The following is a 13,732-nucleotide window of genomic DNA, read 5'->3' on the forward strand; positions in this document are numbered from 1 at the left end:
TACCTCTGTAACCTCCTCCAGCCTCACCCTCTGTTCTTACAACTGTGGTCTGTTGAGTGTTCTGACAATCAATGGCAGAGCCTCCAGCCATCCTGGTCCCACACTTTGAGACTCTCTGCCCAAATCTCTCTGTCTTGTTATACCTTCAAAAGCTTCTTTAAAATCAAACTCTTTAAAATCAACCTCCTTTGTACCTCTGACCAGCTCCTCTAATTCCCATTGCACACAATCTTTGAAGCAACTTAGGACATTTTATGTTAAAGGCGCTATATAAACGTAAGTTTTTTATACATTGTAATTAATAGCAGTTGGATAGTACAATGTGTTAAGCACAGTTCTTTTCCTCAGTGAGCTAGGCTTGAATCCAGTCCAGGCTGATGGGGATAATCAAATAGACAAGGCTCTCGCGGATGAGTGATGACTAATGGATGATGCCATTAGTGTTGAATTTGATTTGGATGGTTTGATAATACTGGAGCTCATTTTATCTTGGTTTCGGCTGCTGGCTGTCTGTGAGGCAGTTTGAAAGCTGGTTTTCAGAAATTGAAATGGACTTTTGGAAGGAACGACATTAATTGGAACAAATTACCTTTCCACATAATGCGCAGGGGAATAAAAGCCTATTTTGCTAATTCAGTTTAAGTTGTCGCACAGAAAAACAAGTTGTCAATCTAACATTCATCAGTCCTGACCAGTTGTAGTCTGCAGATAATAGTCATGGGGTCCTGATAAAGCTGGTCTGCAGACACCTGTTTCCTGTAACAAAACACATTAGCACAGTACAGTAGTGCAGCAGTTATATTACTGGGCTAGCAATGTAAAGGTCCAGACTAATAATCCACACTAGTTCAAATCCCACCATTAGGGAAGCAAACCTGTTGTCCTGATCCGATATGTGACTCCAGTCCCATGCCAAACTGCCCTCTGAAATGACCTAGCGAGCCATTCAATTGTATTAAACCTCCGGGCATCTAGTGATGGATAATAAATGCCAGCATTGCCACTGACCCTCACATTCCAAGAACCAATATTTTTTAAAAATCTGCATTTATCCATATCAAGATCTGTTTGCCAATTCCTTAGCCCTGTTGCTTACTTTGTCCAGATTGCTTAGAAGACTAGACATACTTGACCCATATAGCTTGGTGTGTGGCCAGATATCTAAAGCAAGTATCCACAGTGATATGTTCTGGGATCCCTGCTGTTTACACAATTTCTAAATAATAATTAGGAGGGTATTGCTGGGATTATAACATTTGCTAACAATACAAAGTTATTAATGAACATTCTCTCTATCATCTCTCTCTCTCTCTAGGTCTCTCTAGGTTTAAAGGATACTTGGCCAAGAGTACTCTCTCAAGCAACACCACCCAAAACAGATTATTCCAGTCATTCACCTCATTTGATGTTTGCGGGGCCTCGCTGTGTGCAAAGTAGGCCATTGCATTTGCCTTCATGACAAGTGATGGCACTTCAAAAATAATCAATTGGCTGTAAAACGATTTGGGACTGCTGAGGAGGTAAAAGGTACTATATAATTGCAAGGTTTCTTTTTTTGCTTTTATTCAACTGTTTTCAAGGTTTATGATATAACCTCTCTCACTCCTACCAATCCGTGGAATTGCTGGCTGTAACTCAGCTCCTTTGTGTGTGTTGCATTGCATTATATCCACCTGTAAAATTCATCAGCCCGGTTAGACAGACTATAAAGTTTGTAATCCTTGAGGCTTTACTGACTAGACGTCTCTGTCAGTAGAAACAATGGGTGCATTGTCACTGAAATGTTTGTGGTAAATCACAGCATCTAAGAAAATCAGGGCACACATCTCATAGTTGTTATTGTCGAAAAGAAGTCTCAATTAGTGAATTGAGAGCTTTAATACATATCTGACTACCAAGAATTACTAGCCACAGCACTTTTGGATAAATTATTCTTCACTTACTATGCAATGTTTAAAAGCTGCTGTGTGTCTTCAGAAGAGAATCATAGACTCATACAGCACAGAAGGAGGCCATTCAGCCCATCGTGCCTGTGCCGTCTCTTTGAAAAAGCGATCCAATTAGTCCCACTCCCCTGCTCTTTCCCATATCATCATCATTATAGGCAGTCCCTCGAAATCGAGGATGACTTGCTTCCACTCTAAAAATGAGTTCTTAGGTGACTGAACAGTCCAATACAAGAATTACAGTCTCTGTCACAGGTGGGACAGTCATTGAAGGAAAGGGTGGGTGGGAAGTCTGGTTTGCCGCACGCTCCTTCTGCTGCCTGCGTTTGTTTTCTGCACGCTCTCAGTGATGGGACTCGTGGTGCTCAGCGCCCTTACGGATGCTCTTCCCCCACTTAGGGCGGTCTTTGGCCATTGATTCCCAGATGTCGGTGGGGAAGTTGCATGTTATCAAGGAGGCTTTGAGGGTGTCCTTGAAACATTTCCTCTGCCCACCTGGGGCTCGCTTGCCGTGCAGGAGTTCCGAGTAGAGCGCTTGCTTTGAGAGTCTTGTGTCAGGCATGCGAACAATGTGGCCTGCCCAACGGAGCTGGTCAAGTGTGGTCAGTGCTTCAATGCTGGGGATGTTGGCCTGGACGAGGACACTAACGTTGGTGCGTCTGTCCTCCCAGGGGATTTGTATCTCCTTCAAGTATTTATCCAATGCCTTTTTAAATGTTACTATTGAAACTACTTCCACCGCCCTTTCAGGCAGTGCATTCCAGAGCAGAACAACTCTCTGTGTAAAAACATTTCTCCTCATGTCCCCTCCCCTCTGGTTTTTTGCCAATTTACCTTAAATCTGTGTCCTCTGGTTACCAACCTTCCTGTTAGTGGAAATAGTTTCCCCTTATTTACTCTATAAAAACCCCTCATAGTCCAATGACCAATTGCAGGCCAACTGATAACATCCAGAATGTAGCCAATATTCCCTAGGTAGCTGGGCTGATTTAGATCTACATACTTTTCGGTACATTTTTTTATTTGAATAAAAAAATCCACATGATGCTATACAACATCGAAATTGGAAAATGTCTTGCCTGTCTGCGCCAGCTGTTGAAGTTGGCATTAAAGATCCCTTTACATAATGACAAACAAAGCACGGTAAAAAAGCATTTCATAGTGTGAAGCACTTTGATACTTTAGTGTGATCAAGTGCTCTGTAAGTGGAATTACGCTGTTTCTTGGCAGTAGTCCAAGAGGTCTCCTGTATTCTGGCCAACATTACGTCCTCAACCAATAATACTTAAAAATACATTAAGTGGCTTTGAAAAATGATCAGCATCATTTATAGGGTCACTTTTATAATAATCAGTATGAAGGGCATCAATAGACTATGTGGAGCGATGAGTTTCAATGAGCTGAATGGCTTCTCTCATCCCTGACTTTCATGTTCTCATACACATAGACATTGAGAAATATATCACCAGACAGTCTTCAACTTGATTAGCACTAACTTATAGAACATTAGCCAACTCACATGTCACTAGAACTTGACTGAATACAATGGGAAGGGTGTGAGAAGTGGCATGGTGCCATTTTAGCAATTTGCTGTGGCGATATCAAGTACAGTATTCAAGGGATAAATTGAAAATTATTTCCAGCTCTCCCACTAGCCCAGTTAGTAAGTGTGGAGTTGAGTCACAAAGATCGGGGAAGTCTTGGCTTACTCTCTGGCCTTAACTGAGATAGCTGACAACAGTTAGCTCTAGTGCCCCTAGACTACAAGTGTTGCAGTTTTTGTATCTTCACACTCTTCCCATGGAAAATAGTAGGAGGATTTGTAGGCTGATTAAGACTCTGACAGACCATGACGTGATCACTCCTTGCATGACTGTAACCATCTTTAAACCAGTCAATAGGATTGGTCAGTCCTATACAATAGGAGGGTTTTATGGGCTCCCACAACCCATACAATTAATTACATGGAATATACAGCACAAAAACAGGCCAGTTGTCTGTACTGGCGTTTATACTCCGCACGAGTCTCCTCCAACTCCATCTTCCTCGTCTCAACCTTTCAGCATATCCTTCTATTCCCTTTTCTCCCATGTACTCGACTATATTCCTCTTAAAAGCATGTAAGCTATTTACCTCAACCACTTAAATGCACTCAACCACTTACCCTGAACTTGTTACAACTCTAACTTTTTCGACGAAGGGTCATCGACCTGAAACATTAACTCTGCTTCTCTCTCCACAGATGCTGTCTGACCTGCTGAGTATTTCCAGCATTTTCTGTTTCTATTATGCCTCAACTACTTCCTATGACAGCGAGTTCCACATTCTAACCACTCTCTAAGTAAAAGAATGTCTCCTTATTTCCCGATTGCATTCATTAGTATTTATTGTATTTATGGCCCTGAGTTTTGGATTTGCCCACAAGTGGAAACATTCTCTCCATATCTATCATAAGAACATAAGAAATAGGGGCAGGAGTAGGCTATCCGGCTGATCTTCTACCTCAACTCCATTTTCCTACACTATCCCCATATCCCTTGATTCCCTTAATATCTAAAATCTATCAATCTCTGTCTTGAATATACTCAACGACTGAGCCTCCATAACCCTTCGGAGCAGAGAATTCCAAAGATTCACCTCCCTCTGAGTGAAGAAATTTCTCCTCACCTCAGTCCTAAATGGCCGACCACTTATTCTGACACTGTGACCCCTGGTTCCAGACTTCCCATCCAGGGGAAACATCCTCCCTATATCTACCTTGTCAAGCCCTGTAAGAAATTTGTATGTTTCAATGAGATCATCTCTCATTCTTCTAAACTCTGGAGAATATGGGCCTAGTCTACTCAATCTCTCCTCATAGGACAATCCCCCCATCCCAGGAATCAGTCTGGTGAACCTTCATTGCACTCCCTCAATGACAGGTATTATCCTTCCTTAGGTAAGGAGACCAAAACTGTACACAATACTCCTGGTGTGGTATATAATTGCAGTAAGATGTCTTTACTCTTATACTCAAATTCTCTTGTAATAAAGGACAACATATCATTTGCTTTTCTAATTACTTGCTGTACCTGCATGTTAACTTTCAGTGATTCATGTACAAGGACACACAGGTCCCTCTGAGCACCAACATTTCCCAATCTCTCACCATTTAAAATATACTCTGCTTTTCTATTTTTCCTACCAAAGTGGGTAACTACACATTTTTCCACATTATGTTCTATTCACCACATTCATAATTTTAAAGACCTCTATCAGGCAACCTCTAAGCCTTCTATTTTCTGAAGAAAAAAGCCTCAACCTGTTCAATCTTTCCCAATTGCTGTAATCTCTCCGCTCTGGTACAGAATTCAGACACGGAGCTCCAGTCTCCACTTGCTGGGACAGTCTGGAGTCGGGTTCGACCCCTGCACCTTCTGACTCAAGAGGTGGGGACACTACCACTCAGCCAAAAGCTCATTACCCCTCGTGCTGCAGGTCAGGGGTTAAGAGTCGGTCAGCTCAGGCGTCAGCTCCTGGTTGCTATCCAGCAACTCCCAGCTGGAAAGAGCTTGTGTATTGATGTTGGGTGATGACAGGATCAGGCCACCCTGCTGTGTGGACCACCACGGTCAAATAACCTGTTGACTTTCACTTTCTAGACTCACATATAACTAATGGATACTTGAGCAAGCTGGAACACTGCTCCTTTAGGACTGTGTAAAGCATTATTCAGCATCAGCGGAAGTGGAGAAGAAAATTTGTTGTTCTCGGCAGTGAAGGAAGATGAAATCACTCACAGAGGAAAGCCATCATTCAAAGTGTTATGTACTTAACCCTTTGTAACCAGCATAATACCTGATCACCAGAGGGGCCACCTGTTGGATTCCCAAGGGATCCCAGTATCCCTTGGGAGCACAGTATATAAGCAGGCGACCCACAAGGTAACTGCACTCTGGAATCTTATTAAAGGAGCTAAAGTCACACTTGCTCATTACACACAGTACTCAGCCTCACCATTTATTATGAGTGTAACAATTGGCGACGAGGTAACGAACAACCACACGAAAATGCAAAGAACAGTCGGCATGCTGGAGAAGTTCTCAGAAGGGAATGATTGGGAGGCCTTTGTGAAGAGACTCGACCAATACTTTGTGGCCAACGAGCTGGAAGGGGATGAGAACACTACCAAATGAAGGGCGATCCTCCTAACTGTCTGTGGGGTAACAACCTATGGCCTCATGAAGAATCTCCTGGCACCAGCAAAACCGACAGAGAAATCCTACGAAGAATTGTGTACGCTGGTCCGGGAGCACCTAAATCCTAAGGAAAGCGTTTTGATGGCAAGATATCGGTTCTACACGTGTCAACGATCAGAGGGCCAGGAAGTGGTGAGCTACGTCAGTGAACTAAGGCGCCTCGCAGGACATTGAGAGTTTGAGGGATTCCTAGAACAAATGCTCAGAGACTTTTTTGTACTGGGCATCAGACATGAGACAATCCTTCGCAAACTGTTGACTGTAGAAAGTTCGAATCTAAGTAAAACCATAACGATAGCCCAAGCATTTATGTCCACCAGTGACAACAGAAAGCAGATTTCGCAGAACAAAGAAGTTTCAGCCAGTACTGTGCATAAAGTAACATCGGTTTTGAGCAGAAATGTACATGGCAGAATGTACACGCCGACCTCAATTGACCCGCCATCAACTGTTAATGCGAGGCAATTAACACCCTGTTGGTGCTGCGGAGGTGATATCGGCCCCATCAATGCCGCTTTAAGCACTATGCATGCAATGGTTGCAGAACAATGGGACACCTCCAACGAATGTGCAGGCAAGCTGCAAACCCTGCAAACCACCATGTTGCAGAGGAAGATCGATCTACAGTGGATCAGGCTGAATTGGAGACTCGTACTGAGGAGACAGAAGTGTTCGGGGTACACACGTCCACGACGAAATGCCCATGAATAATGTTGAAAGTTGAACTGAATGGCATTCCAGTATCTATGCAGCTGGACACGGGGGCAAGTCAGTCCATAATGAGTAAAAAGGCCTTCAACAGGTTGTGGGGAAATAAGGCAAACAGGCTCAAGCTCAGCCCCATTCGCACCAAACTAAGGACTTACACCAAGGAACTAATCCCTGTAATTGGCAGTGCAGAAGTCAAAGTCTCCTATGACGGAGCAGTACACGGACTCCCGCTGTGGATTGTACCAGGGGATGGCGCCACGTTGTTTGGCAGAAGCTGGCTGGGAAAAATCCGCTGGAACTGGAATGACATCCGAGCGCTTTCGTCTGTCGACGAAGCCTCATGTACCCAGGTTCTGAGCAAGTTCCCTTCGTTATTCGAGGCAGGCATTGGAAGCTTTTCGGGGGCGAAAGTGCAGATCCATTTGGTTCCCGGTTCACGACCCATCCACCACAAGGCACGGGTGGTAACGTACATGATGCGTGAAAAAGTGGAAATTGAGCTGGACAGGCTGCAGCGAGAAGGCATCATCACGCTGGTGGAATTCAATAATTAGGCCAGTCTGATTGTCCCGATACTTAAGGAGGACGGCACGGTTAGAATTTGTGGGGACTATCAAGTAACGATTAGCCGTTTTTTACTGCAGGACCAGTACCCGCTACCCAAGGCAGACGACTTATTTGCGACCCTGGCTGGAGGGAAGACATTCACCAAGCTGGACCTGACCTCGGCCTACATGATGTAGGAGCTGGAGGAGTCTTCGAAAGGCCTCACCTGCACCAACACGCACAAAGGTCCGTTTAGCTGCAACCAGTGCCCGTTCGGGATTCGGTCAGCCACGGCGATCTTCCAGCGGAACATGGAGAGCCTGCTAAAGTCGGTCCCTGGTACAGTGGTCTTCCAGGACGACATATTGGTTACAGATCGGGACACCATGGAGCACTTGAAGAATCTAGAGGAGGTTCTTAGTCGGTTGGATCGCGTGGGGCTCAGGTTGAAACGCTCGAAGTGTGTTTTCCTGGCACAGGACATCGAATTCTTAGGAAGGAGAATCGCAGCAGACGGTATCAGACCCACCGACGCCAAGACGGAGGCCATCAAGAACGCGCTGCGACCACAGAACATGGCGGAGCTGCGGTCGTTCCTGGGACTCCTTAACTATTTTGGTAATTTCCTATCTTAGTTAAGCACCCTGCTAGAACTCCTACATGTGCTACTGCGCAAGGGAGACGACTGGGTATGGGGGAATTCACAAGAGGCTGCTTTTAAGAAAGCCAGAAATCTGTTGTGTTCTAACAAACTGCTTGTCCTGTATAACCCATGTAAACGATTAATGTTAGCATGCGATGCATCGTCATACGGGGTCGGGTGTGTGTTACAACAGGCTAACGAATCGGGGATTTTGCAACCGGTCGCTTATGCGTCCAGGAGTTTGTCCAAGGCCAAACTGGCCAACAGCATGGTTGAAAAAGAGGCTCTGGCGTGCGTTTACAGGGTAAAAAAAACGCACCAGTACTTATTTGGCCTTAAGTTTGAGCTTGAAACTGACCACAAGCCGCTCATATCGCTGTTCTTTGAGTGCAAAGGGATTAATACCAATTCTTCTGCCTTTAAAGATGGGCACTCACGCTGTCGGCATACAACTATGTAAGCCATCACAGACCGGGCACAGAAAACTGCGCAGATGCTCTCAGTCGGCTGCCATTGCCCACCACCGGGGTGGAAATGGCACAGCCAGCGGACTTGCTCATGGTCATGGAGGCATTTGAGAACAAGAAGTATCCCATTACAGCCCGCCAGATCAGGAACTGGACCAGCCAGGATCCTTTACTGTCCTTGGTAAAAAAAAAACTGTCCTCCATGGGAGCTGGCCCGGTGTCCCAGTGGAGATGCAGGAGACGATTAAGCCATTCCACAGACGCAAAGAAGAGTTGTCCCTGCAGGCGCACTGTCTATTGTGGAGCAATCGCGTGGTCTTGCCCAAGAAAGGCAAAGACACATAGAAACATAGAAAATAGGTGCAGGAGCAGACCATTCGGCCCTTCGAGCCTGCACCACCATTCAATATGATCATGGCTGATCATGCAACCTCAGTACCCTGCCCCTGCCTTCTCTCCATACCCCTGATCCCTTTAGCCCTTAAGGACCACATCTAATTCTTTTTTGAATATGTCCAATGAACTGGACTCAACAACTTTCTGCAGCAGAGAATTCCACAGGTTCACAACTCTCTGGGTGAGAAAGTTTCTCCTCATCTCGGTCCTATATAGCTTATGCCTTATCTTTCGACTGTGACCCCTGGTTCTGGACTTCCCCAACATCGGGAACATTATACCTGCATTTAACCTGTCCAGTCAGAATTTTATAAGTTTCTATGAGATCCCCTCTCATTCTTCTAAATTCCAGTGAGTATAAGCCTAGCCGATCCAATCTTTCCTCATATGTCAGTCCTGCCATTCCGGGAATCAGTCTGGTGAACCTTTGCTGCACTCCCTCAATAGCAAGCACGTCCTTCCTCAGATTAGGAGACCCCAAAACTGTACACAATATTCAAGATGTGGTCTCACCAAGACCCTGTACAACTGCAGTAAGCCTCCCTGTTCCTGTGCTCAAATCCCCTCGCTATGAAGGCCAGCATGCCATTTGCTTTCTTTACTGCCTACCTTCAATGACTGATGTACCGTGACACCCCGTCTCTTTGCACCTCCCCTTTTACTAATCTGTCACCATTCAGATAATAATCTGCCTTCCTGTTTTTTCCACCAAGGTGGATAACCTCCCACTTATCCACATTATACTGCATCAGTCATGCATTTGCCCATTCACCTAACCTGTCCAAGTCACCCTGCAGCCTCTTAGCATCCTCCTCATAGCTTGCACTGCCACCTAGCTTAGTGTCTTCTGCAAACTTGGAGATATTACCTTCAATTCCTTCATCTAAATCATTAATGTATATTGTAAATAGCTGGGGTCCCAGCACTGAACCCTGTGTCACCCCACTCGTCACTGCCTGCCATTCTGAAAAAGACCCGTTTATTCCCACTCTTTGCTTCCAATACCATGTGCCTTAATTTTGCACACTAATCTCTTGTGTGCGACCTTGTCAAAAGCCTTTTGAAAATCCAAATACACCACATCCACTGGTTCTCCCTTATCCACTCTACTAGTTACATCCTCAAAAAATTCTAGAGGATTTGTCAAACATGATTTCCCTTTCAGAAATCCATGCTGACTTGGACCGATCCTGTCACTGCTTTCCAGATGTGCTGCTATTACATCCTTAATAATTGATTCCAGCATTTTCCCCACCACCGATGTCAGGCTAACCGGTCTATAAATCCCTGTTTTCTCTCTTCCTCCTTTTTTAAAAAGTGGGGTTACATTAGCTACCCTCCAATCCATAGGAACTGATCCAGAGTCCATGGAATGTTGGAAAATGACCACCAATGCATCTACTATTTCTAGGGCTACCTCCTTAACTACTCTGGGATGCAGACTATCAAGCCCTGGGGATTTATCGGCCTTCAATCCCTTCAATTTTCCTAACACCACTTCATGACTGATAAGGATTTCCCTCAGATCCCCCTTCTCGCTAGACCCTCGGTCCCCTAGTATTTTTGGGAGGTTATTTGTGTCTTCCTTAGTGAAGACAGAACCAAAGTATTTGTTCAATTTGTCTGCCATTTCCTTGTTCCCCATTATGAATTCACCTGATTCTGACTGCAAGGGATCTACATTAGTCTTCACTAATCTTTTTCTCTTCACATATCTATAGAAGCTTTTGCAGTCAGTTTTTATGTTCCCTGCAAGCTTCCTCTCATACTCTATTTTCCACCTCCTAATTAAACCTTAATCCTCCTCTGCTGAATTCTAAATTTCTCCCAGTCCTCAGGTTTGCTGCTTTTTCTGGCCAATTTATATGCCTTTTCCTTGGATTTAACACTTTCCCTAATTTTCCTTATTAGCCACGGTTGAACCACCTTCCCTTTTTTATTCTTACACCACACAGGGATGTACAATTGTTGTAGTTCATCCATGTGATCTTTAAATGTCTGCCATTGCCTAACCACCATCAACCCTTTAAGTATCATTCTCCAGTCTATCCTAGCCAATTCATGTCTCATACCGTCGAAGTTTCCTTTCTTTAAATTCAGGACCCTAGTCTCTGAATTAATGTGTCACTCTCCATCTTAATAAAGAATTCGACCATATTATGGTCACTCTTCCCCAAGGGACCTCGCACAACAAGATTGCTAATTAGTCCTTTCTCGTTACACATCACCTAGTCTAGGATGGCCTGCTCTCAAGTTGGTTCCTCGACATATTGGTCTAGAAAACCATCCCTTATATACTCCAGGAAATCCTCCTCCACAGTATTGCTACCAGTTTCGTTAGCCCAATCAATATGTAGATTAAAGTCACCCATGATAACTGCTGTACCCTTATTGCACACATCCCTAATTTCCTGTTTGATGCCATCCCCAACCTCCCTACTACTGTTTGGTGGTCTGTACACAACTCCCACTAACGTTTTCTAGCCTTTCCACACTCATATGTGAACTGCACAACACCCACCCAGGTATCATAATGATGAAAGCCATAGCCAGATCCCATGTGTAGTGGCCCAGCATCGACTCAGATTTAGAGTCATGCGTGCGCCAGTGCAACACTTGCTCTCAGCTGAGCAATGCACCCAGAGAGGCACCGCTAAGTTTGTGGTCGTGGCCATCCAAACCGTGGTCAAGGATCCATGTAGACTATGCGGGCCCATTCCTAGGAAAAATGTTTTTGGTTGTCGTGGGTGCTTACTCAAAATGGATTGAATGTGCAATAATGACTGTAAGCACGTTCACGGCCACCATTGAAAGTCTACGAGCCATGTTTGCCATGCATGGCTTGCCTGATGTCCTGGTCAGCGACAATGGGCCGTGCTTCACCAGAGCTAAATTCAAGGAATTCATGACCCGCAATGGGATCAAACATGTCACATCTGCCCCGTTCAAGCCTGCATCCAATGGCCAGGCAGAACAGGAGTTCAGACCATCAAGCAAAGCTTGAAACATGTGTCAGAATGCTCCCTGCAGACCCGGTTGTCCCGAGTGCTGCTCAGTTACCGCACCAGGCCCCGCTCACTCACCAGGGCTCCCCCAACTGAGCTACTCATGAAAAGGACGTTTAAAACAAGGCTCACTCTTGTCCACCCTGACCTCCATGATCATGTGGCGGGCAAGTGGCATCAACAAAGTGTGTACCATGACCGTGCAAATTTGTCACGCGATATTGAGATCAATGATCCTGTGTTTGTGCTCAATTATGGACATGGTCCCAAATGGCTTGCTGTCACGGTCACAGCCAAAGAGGGGAGTAGGATGTTTCAGGTCAAACTGACCAATGGACAAACACACAGAAAACATTTGGACCAAATCAAATTACGGTTCACCAACAGCTACAAACAACCTGAAGAGAACACCACCAACTTTGACCCTCCAACACACACACAAGTGGCAACTGACATCATGGTTGACCACGAAACCGAACTCATCATTCCCAGCAGACCGGCAAGGCCGGTTGCCCAACAGCCCAATGAAGAGCTGACCAACCCACCCACACCCACGTTTGTACCAAGACGATCAACAAGGGAGCGTAAATCTCCACATGGTATCACCTTGTAAATAAGTGTACTGTTGACTTCACGGGGGAGTGATGTTATGTATTTAACCCTTTGTAACCTGCATTATACCTGACCACCAGAGGGCCCACCTGTTGGAGTCCCAAGGGATCCCAGCATCCCTTTGGAGCACAGTATATAAGCAGGCCACCTGCACTCTGGAATCTTATTAAAGGAGCTAAGGTCACACTTGCGCATTGTGCACAGTACTCAGCCTCACAATTTATTATGAGTGTAACACAAAGCCAAGCTAAGGTTGCTACAAGCGGCAATCTTCTGAACTGTTTAACAAATGTAACTGTTGGAAAATGGCTTCAAATGGCACCTCAATTTGGCGCAGCATTTCACCCAACATTCATACAGTTCCGAAAGGTCAGCTAGTTACTTGCTCATACTATAATTAAAAAAACATTCAGATCAAATACATTGTTGCTTGCAGTCTCCATTATTAATTGTGTATGTTTAAAGAAATCATTGATCAAAATGTCAAACAGATTTATGGAATTATTGGTGTGAACATAGCTTCCAATTCAGTTGGGGCAATCGGCCTCTGAGGGAAACACCACCGAAGAAGACAGCAGTCAGATTTAAACAACAGCCATCACGATGTTTGTTCCAGAATTCAGGAGTATTTGCAATTTCTACACTCTAGTATACTCCCTATTTAGAACTGTGGGAAGCCATAGAGGGGGTACTGATGGGAAACAGTGGTAAATGGCGAGAATACCAATTGCTAATTCAAGAGTGGCAGTTTAATTATATAATATAATGGGTACAATTATCTGTGAAATTACACCAAGGAGGTACAGCTACAGAAAAAAAAAGATATTTCTATAATAATTTTGCGTCCAAATGACTCTGGGACAGAAGATATCTCGACTTTGAAGAATGTTCCACAGCCTCTGACAGTACCATCTGCAGAGTAAGCTCTGAAAGCAGGCAGCATTACTGTGGAGTGCCAATGACCTTTGCTAACTTCCTTGATGGCCGTGTGGGTAAATACACTACCATATTGTAGCAATGAGCCTTTCAGAGAGGAAAGGGGCCAAAGTTCAAATCCTGAGAGGAAAGAGGTGGAAAACACATCAGTAAGGGTTTCTCTTCCTACTCACCATACTGTGGCTCTTTCTGGATAGAGTACACTTGTGGACATCGGGGAAAATGGGAATGA

The sequence above is a fragment of the Pristiophorus japonicus genome, chromosome 8 (genome assembly GCF_044704955.1).
Source record: "Pristiophorus japonicus isolate sPriJap1 chromosome 8, sPriJap1.hap1, whole genome shotgun sequence".
Taxonomy (NCBI): Eukaryota; Metazoa; Chordata; class Chondrichthyes; family Pristiophoridae; genus Pristiophorus; species Pristiophorus japonicus.